Below are 7,455 nucleotides of genomic sequence, written 5' to 3' on the forward strand. Positions count from 1 at the left end.
AACTTTGTCATCAGTGGGCGGTCGGTAAATAGTATTTTGTGCCAATTTAGAAACATATATCGTTTGTAAGTTGTCGGTAATTCTTTCGTTGCTATGTCGTTGCTAACTCGTGTTGTCGGTAAGTTGTTGCTAAATTGAATCGTATGAAAGTCGTCTGTAATACCGTCGTTGGTAACATATATCTTAAGTTAATAACAATGTTGTTGGTAAGTTGTTGCTATATATATATATATATACCTGATAAATCATCAACTTTATATATTATATTAAGTTTTGAATAATTCTATAACTAATAAATAATATCCCATGCAACAAAATAATAAAAATAATAATAAAGTAATTAAGCTAATCATATAATATACCTAAAATAATCAAAAAATATATCCAAAATTACTCCAATATTCTAGTTTTTGGAGCTTAAAGGGCTAGAGTTTTGAAAGTGATATGAACTATTTCAAAATCACAACCATAATGTAGCAAAAAGATAGAACAATCAAGCTAACAAAAAGCAATAGGTTACTAAGGATGAGGAGTTAAAGGTGGCCTACTCTCAGAACTTTGTCCGGTCTAATTTGTAAAAAGGTTAGAAACCATTTCTCGAATCAATTCTCTAAATCGTTCATCATTACGATTAATTTGCTCATCATAACTGAGTTAGTTCTTCCTGTATGGAGCCATATTTTTCTTTCAAATCTCCAACCTCTTGCTCTAATTGAGCAGCATATTCAGAAGTAGCACCACTGATATTGCTATATAAACAAGCCACTGATCCAATACCATAAATTCTATCCTTTCTTTTCCCGGTTGCAGACTCTATGAATACTTGGCTTTCATCTAACTCCCCATTGTCGTCTTGTGCATCCAAACGTTGTTGACGTAAAGCAACAACACGATATATACATTGAAATTTAATTAGTTAATTTATCATACAAGAACATATGAACAAGTATATCATGAAAGTATTAATATTTATGCTATTACTCACGTTAACTTGACGTGCTTTATCATCCGCAAACGTTTGGCTATCCTTCTTTAAGGTGTGGGTCTTTACGAAAATCTCATGCAACGTAGGTTCTTGACCCAATTCTCTTGCCTACATAAAATAGAAACTTTGGTTGAATATGGGACAACAAACAGAGAAAAAATTCAATTATTCAACTCTGCATTAGATTCCAATTAATTAGTGGTCTAATTACTCTATAGACAAGGGCTAAAAAGATCATAGTAATAATTTGGGTAGAAATCTTTACTAACCTGCAAAACTGGAGGACATAAAATTGAAGTATAGTAAGAGTCTCCATTAAGGAAGTACAAGAATGACAATATAAAAAACCATTTCTTTGGCATTTGACAGCAAATAAAGTAAAATTCAATGAATTCAATTAAGTTTGTTATAACTTTTAATGTCAATTGACATTTTTCCATTACTGGGAGATAACTATAATATATTTATTTATATATAGCATATCAATTATATAATAAATAAAATGAAACAAGTGGAATAGTGACTAATACAGTAATGAAGCAGAAAACTCAAAATTCAAAAAGCTATCAAGCCAAGAGAAAAAACAAAATTAGGAGGAGGAGTTGCAGAAGAAGCAGACGGCAAAGAGGCAGATGGATAAATAGAGAAAGAATGAGCAACTTAGTCAATTACATCTAGATTTGGAGGGCTTAGGGTTGAAGGAATGGTTGGAAATGATGAATCAAAAGGAGAAGGAACACGAGCTCCATCTATTGGGAAAACAGGCTCAATGTTTGGTGATAAAGCAGGAGCATGAGAATAAGGCATAAATGCTGGAGCTGCTGATTATGGTAGATAATTAGTGTACATGTATTGACTAAAGTTAAAGCAAGTGATGAAAAATAAGCCATGAAAATCATCAAACTTGCCCAGAATGAACTAAAGGAAGCCATTAATGACACACTTCAATAAATGTGAAGAGAGAATGATAGGAAGGAACTTGTGTGAGTGGTTGATGATTAAGGGTTAAAGAGGTAGAAGAAGTAGTGGTGTGGTGTGGTGGGTGGGGACTCGAACAAAACAAACTGAATGCTATATTCCCTTCACTTTACATAATGTTCCATAAAATTACCAAAAGTATCACCTCTCTCATGGATTTGAGGATGGAAAATTGGTAAGACACACATATTCCACTATATATACTGCATCAGAAGATAATAGTTGTCTTGATATCTATCTACCCATAACTTGCTAGATGTGTTTGTCTATGTGCTAGGATGGTACCATATATATTCTTCTTGTGTCATCTAAAGGCATTCACATTAGGCTGAATTGAAAACTGAACCCAAAAGACCACCAAATAAGTTTATTTACACAAATTTACAAGTTTGTAAGTTTCTGATATGAGTGACCACTCATTCATAATACAAATCACCCAAATAAAGTGTGTTTCAAGGACGACACACAAATCAATCATATGCGACAAACGTCGCCGTACACGTACCCGTATAAATATCCATATCATGCTTCCTGTGATAATATGAACAGTAACTAAAGCAGCAGGCAGCTTCCATAAGAAATAAGGAGATGGAAAACAAACAAACAATATGATATAATGTAGAGAGATGGACCAGATGCCTGTGAACTCTCTGTTTCTCTTCCTGTTTTTTCGGAGAAATTTTACATTACGTGTATGTGTACGTGAACTCCTCGTACATGTACTCGTATGAATATCCGTGTCATGCTTCCTATGATAATATGAACAGTAACTAAAGCAGCAGGCAGCTTCCATAAGAAACAAAAAGATGGAAAACAAACAAACAATATGATATATAATGCAACGAGATGGACCATATGACTGTGAACTCTCTGTTTCTCTTTCTGTTTTTTCGGAGAAATTTTACATTACGTGTACGTGTACATGAACTCGTTGTACACGTAGCCGTATGAATATCCGTGTCATACTTCCTATGATAATATGAACAGTAACTAAAGCAGCAGACAGCTTCCATAAGAAACAAAGAGATGGAAAACAAACAAACGATATCATATAATGTAGAGAGATGGACCAGATGCTTGTGAACTCTTTGTTTCTCTTTTTGCTTTTTCGGAGAAATTTTACATTACATTTTGCACAATTTGGAATGAAATTTTTATATGTATGATCTAAAAAAGATGGATTTATGAGGGAAACATAAAAAGGAATTCAACATAATGCAGTTCTTTGACAAACTCATAAATTTTTACATGGCATCATCCCACACTTTTTTATTTGACAAATTCAACATAATGCAGTTCTCTTATCTCAAACAAAAATGAAGTTATTTAGTTGAGAAATTGGTATTCCTATTTATTAAAGAATAACGTTAAAATAAGCTCTTATCTCAAACATCTATAAATTTACAGATTAAACACATGATTTCTTATTAGTATAGGTCCTAGTAATGCAGAATCTCTATGGAAATGAATATGATGTATACAACCATCAACTAAGAAAAAACAAAAACAAAAGTGCAAGCATAAAAATAAAAGAAATATTTTAATACAAATCCTTATTTATAAATGGATCAAAAACCCAAAGTTAACACAAAAACAATAATGTAAGCTAAAAGTGAGGACTAATACATTAGTTAACATAAACTAATATTTCCATAGACTCGGATTCTTTCCACAACTCTATATTCAATAAAATCGCAGTATACCAACAACAGCAGGGATAAAATAAAACATCTCCGAAGTTCAGTAATTAATAAAACACTTGTATGTATAATGTACATAATGGCCTAATAAAATAGAGATGTTTTATCACATATATGATGTTTTATTACTTGGGAAGATATGAGCATGATTAGAAATAATACAGAATGAGTTAAGGTTAAGTTTAATGTGTGAGACCCATTTGAATTGACATAATTGAAGGCTTTGAATTGATAAATTGGAGTAGGAAGGATGAAGTGATGGCCTGCTGCTTTTGCTTTTAGTGCCACATATTTTGACTTTTCATAACTCGGCTACCAAATGCACATTTTGCCTGAGTAAACACACCTCACATGATATATTCCTCGTGTGAATGCCAATAATTTGTTATACCTTATTATATAGGCTTAACATTCGTTGTTAAATAATGGGATAAGGTACCAAAATAGGTCTATGGTTTTTAGGAAAGTATTAACTTAGGCTCCACTTATAAAATAGCACCAATACATACTTAACGATTAAAAAATGGTTTCAATTTAGGTCTCGATAACGGAATGAGACACGTCATTGATATTACTCCGTTATGTTCTGTCAATTGTACGTGGAAGGAGAAATCGGAACTTAACCGAGTATTAGGAATGACGTGTCTAATCCGTTCTCGAGGCCTAAATCGGTACCTTTTTTAAACTTTAAGCCTATATTGGTGCTATTTTGTACATGGAGCCTAAATTGATACTTCCCAAAAACCATAGGCCTATTTTGATACCTTAACCCTTAAATAATTGGATTGCTCCTTTGAAATTTATTTAAAGTGATACAATTAATTTTTTAATTTTTAAGTGACATAGTAGAGATTTAGACAAATTAAAGGCATATGATTTAGAAGTTAGGAAAGTTGAAGGGTATGATTTAAAAGTTAAGAGCATCAATATATCACTGTTAGTAAGCTAATGAGATATATTCAATAGGTCACAGGAGTTCCTGGAAACGATGGGATGCATCTTTGTTTATTAGGCTATTATGTACATTATGTTTAACTTGGGAGATGTTTTATTAATTAGAGTAATATGACATTATACATAAAGGTAATAAAACATCTCCCAAGTTCATTTTAACTTGGGAGATGTTTTATTATCTATTCAATGCACTAGAAGAACACTTTTATGTTTGAAAAGTAATAAAAAAACTCTTAAAACCTAGAATAAACGGACTAGAAAGTTCAGTAAATAGCCGAATCTGATTTACGGTAAAGATTATAGTATTATTGCTGTTATAATTCATTCTTAAATTATTGCAGTAAAATCTTCATGAACATTCATACATTGAAAAATTGAGACCACTCAATATCTAAAAAGGGAAAAACAGAAAAATTAACCAACTTAGGAAAAATTGATATAGAGATCCTACAACACTAGTAGGCAATCATACTATTTCTAGAAAGCAAGAAAATTAGACACTCCAACACACATTTGTATAGGTGACTGAACTGAAATCTAAAGAGATAGAAAATACACCAGACCATCGGATAAACTGTTAGTATGCATAAAAGCTCATGGCAATGGATTTTGTTCACCTTTTGATCATAATATTTTCTACAAGATTGTTACGTTTGGTATTTCTGTCCAGCTTTCACAAATTAGTAGATGCATGTACCACTAGAACACAACTACATGGGGAAAGCTAGGTTCATAATAAAACCTTTCCATAAACATGAACAATCCAAATATTTATGTCTTCCAATGAAATAAAAAACACGAGAGTCATACAAAATAATCAATTCAACACTTTGTGTTTCTATATATCCTAAGTTTATTAGTCTAGCTTCCAACGTTTTTCTATGCTTATAACAACAATTACAAGTAGTAATTGTCTTGGACAACATTTACATTTCCTAGATGTTCTAATGGCTACAAGCTTGCATACAATCAAGCTTCTAATTCTATCTATCTGTCTTCTAAAAGGTTGTTGCTGGTTTAACTGCTGATGGTAGACAGATTGTTGCATGGGCAAAGTTAGAGGCAACCAATTATGAAAGGTTCTTGTTTGAAGGATTTTGTACTGGAGCCTAAAATAATATAACTCTCCTTGTTCATCATACAATGCTTAAAAGGGAAATTTTTTGAGGACTTTGCCCGGGCTATAACACTTTTCTAGCAAATGACAAGTTCAAAGTATCACAATCAACCCATAATATGATTGAGATCAAACCATTCATATAATACCATTACCATTAGAACATTATTGAGATCAAAATTCGAGAGTCAAGAAATAACATGATTGAATAAGCAAGGCATAATGATTAACTCTGTTTCTTCTCAAACTACAATTACACTAACCTTGTAATGAAAATTCAAGAGCTTCAAAATGAAGATATAACAGTGGAGATCAAAATGAAAGCTTCTCCTATTTTACATTTTAAGAGTAAAAATTATTAAACCGTAACCAGGAACACAAATAAAGATAATTCAAATAAATACCCAAAAATCATATTAATCACAACCCATACATTTTCCCCAATTTAAGCATATCAGTTGAACCCAAAGCATCTTCTCACATCCTTACATCATTATAACAAACACATTACAGGCAACCATGAAAATGAAAGCTGAAAATCATGGCTAACAAAGAGAAAAAAGGTGAAAGAAAGAATTTCTACCTGTAACTTTTACAGTTTAGGCGATTTTGCTTGAATTTGGTGTCTAAAGAAACCCAAAATGAAGAAAGGTCAAGAGTTTAACACTAATACAGAGAAGGAAGAAAATCATTTCATAGGAAACTCAAATGACGACAAATCAAAGTAATTAGAGGATTTAATTGTTACTCACCCAAATAAATTGATCCATGATGCATTCCTCATGCTGGAAGGCTTCGGTGTTATCTCTTGCTTTTTATATCGGTTCGTGCATAGCTGCAACTAGTCTAGAAGAATTCGGTGTTTGGCAAAAGCAAAGGCTAAACTCACAGTTATGGTCTGGAATGGATTCGTTGCTTGCAACTAAATAGAGGATTAGGGTTCATTTTTGGAACTGTGAGAGAGAGAGAGAGAGACGGAATTGAGAAATTAGAGGCTTAGGATTAGGGTTCCAGAAATGACAGAAAAGGTACAAGGTTTAGAAAAAGGAAAATAGTGGGAAGTAAAATTTAGAGGGAAAATTTTAGGGAAACAAGCGGGAATTTTTTTTTTGGTGCTCTATTTTTCAGTAGTTGGTAAGTAGTTGGTGTTTGTTGTTTGTAATTTAGCCATTAAATAATTTGTATGAAACTTGTTTGTATGTTGTCACTATTTCAGACGACATATCATTGACATCCATTTGTCGTTGCAATTGCCAACAACATGTGCCATTGGTATTTTCTATCCTTGGTATATCGATTGTATTTTCTAGGCATTTTATTTATAAATGTTGGCTGATTAATTTCGTAAGTAAGTTGTTTGTATTTCATTGCTAATAACAACAACATGTGTGTCGTTGGTAAAATGTCATATGTAAATTGATATTTTCTTGTAGTGGCCAAAAGTGTGTCATTGCTATACCACGATTGTGATAAGGTTGGTCTCAATCGTGGCCAAAAGTTAAGAATACGACTACTTGATTTAATTTACACGAGTTATAAAATGAAAATTTAAAAATGGGAAAGAAAAATAGCACATTCATCCTATATTGACTTAAAATTCAACATGTATTATGGCTAAAGTTTCCTTAAAAACTTCAATTGGTGTTAATGTAAGACGAAATCAAACCGAGCTAAAAAATTGTTAGTTCAATTTAATGCCTATAAAGCTAATTGAAAATTGA

The 7,455-nt window shown here is 32.2% G+C and overlaps 1 long non-coding RNA gene across 1 annotated transcript; it reads right to left on the reverse strand.

Annotated features, from left to right (window-relative positions):
• Window positions 1-400: 400 nt before the first annotated feature.
• Window positions 401-6,775, reverse strand: LOC136230864 (uncharacterized). The gene is made up of 3 exons (XR_010689576.1): window positions 6,487-6,775; window positions 6,318-6,360; window positions 401-1,093 (listed from the first exon to the last, which is right to left on the reverse strand). It is a non-coding gene; the product is annotated as an uncharacterized lncRNA (long non-coding RNA).
• Window positions 6,776-7,455: the final 680 nt, after the last annotated feature.

Source organism: Euphorbia lathyris, chromosome 5, assembly GCF_963576675.1.
Source record: "Euphorbia lathyris chromosome 5, ddEupLath1.1, whole genome shotgun sequence".
NCBI classification, from domain to species: domain Eukaryota; kingdom Viridiplantae; phylum Streptophyta; class Magnoliopsida; order Malpighiales; family Euphorbiaceae; genus Euphorbia; species Euphorbia lathyris.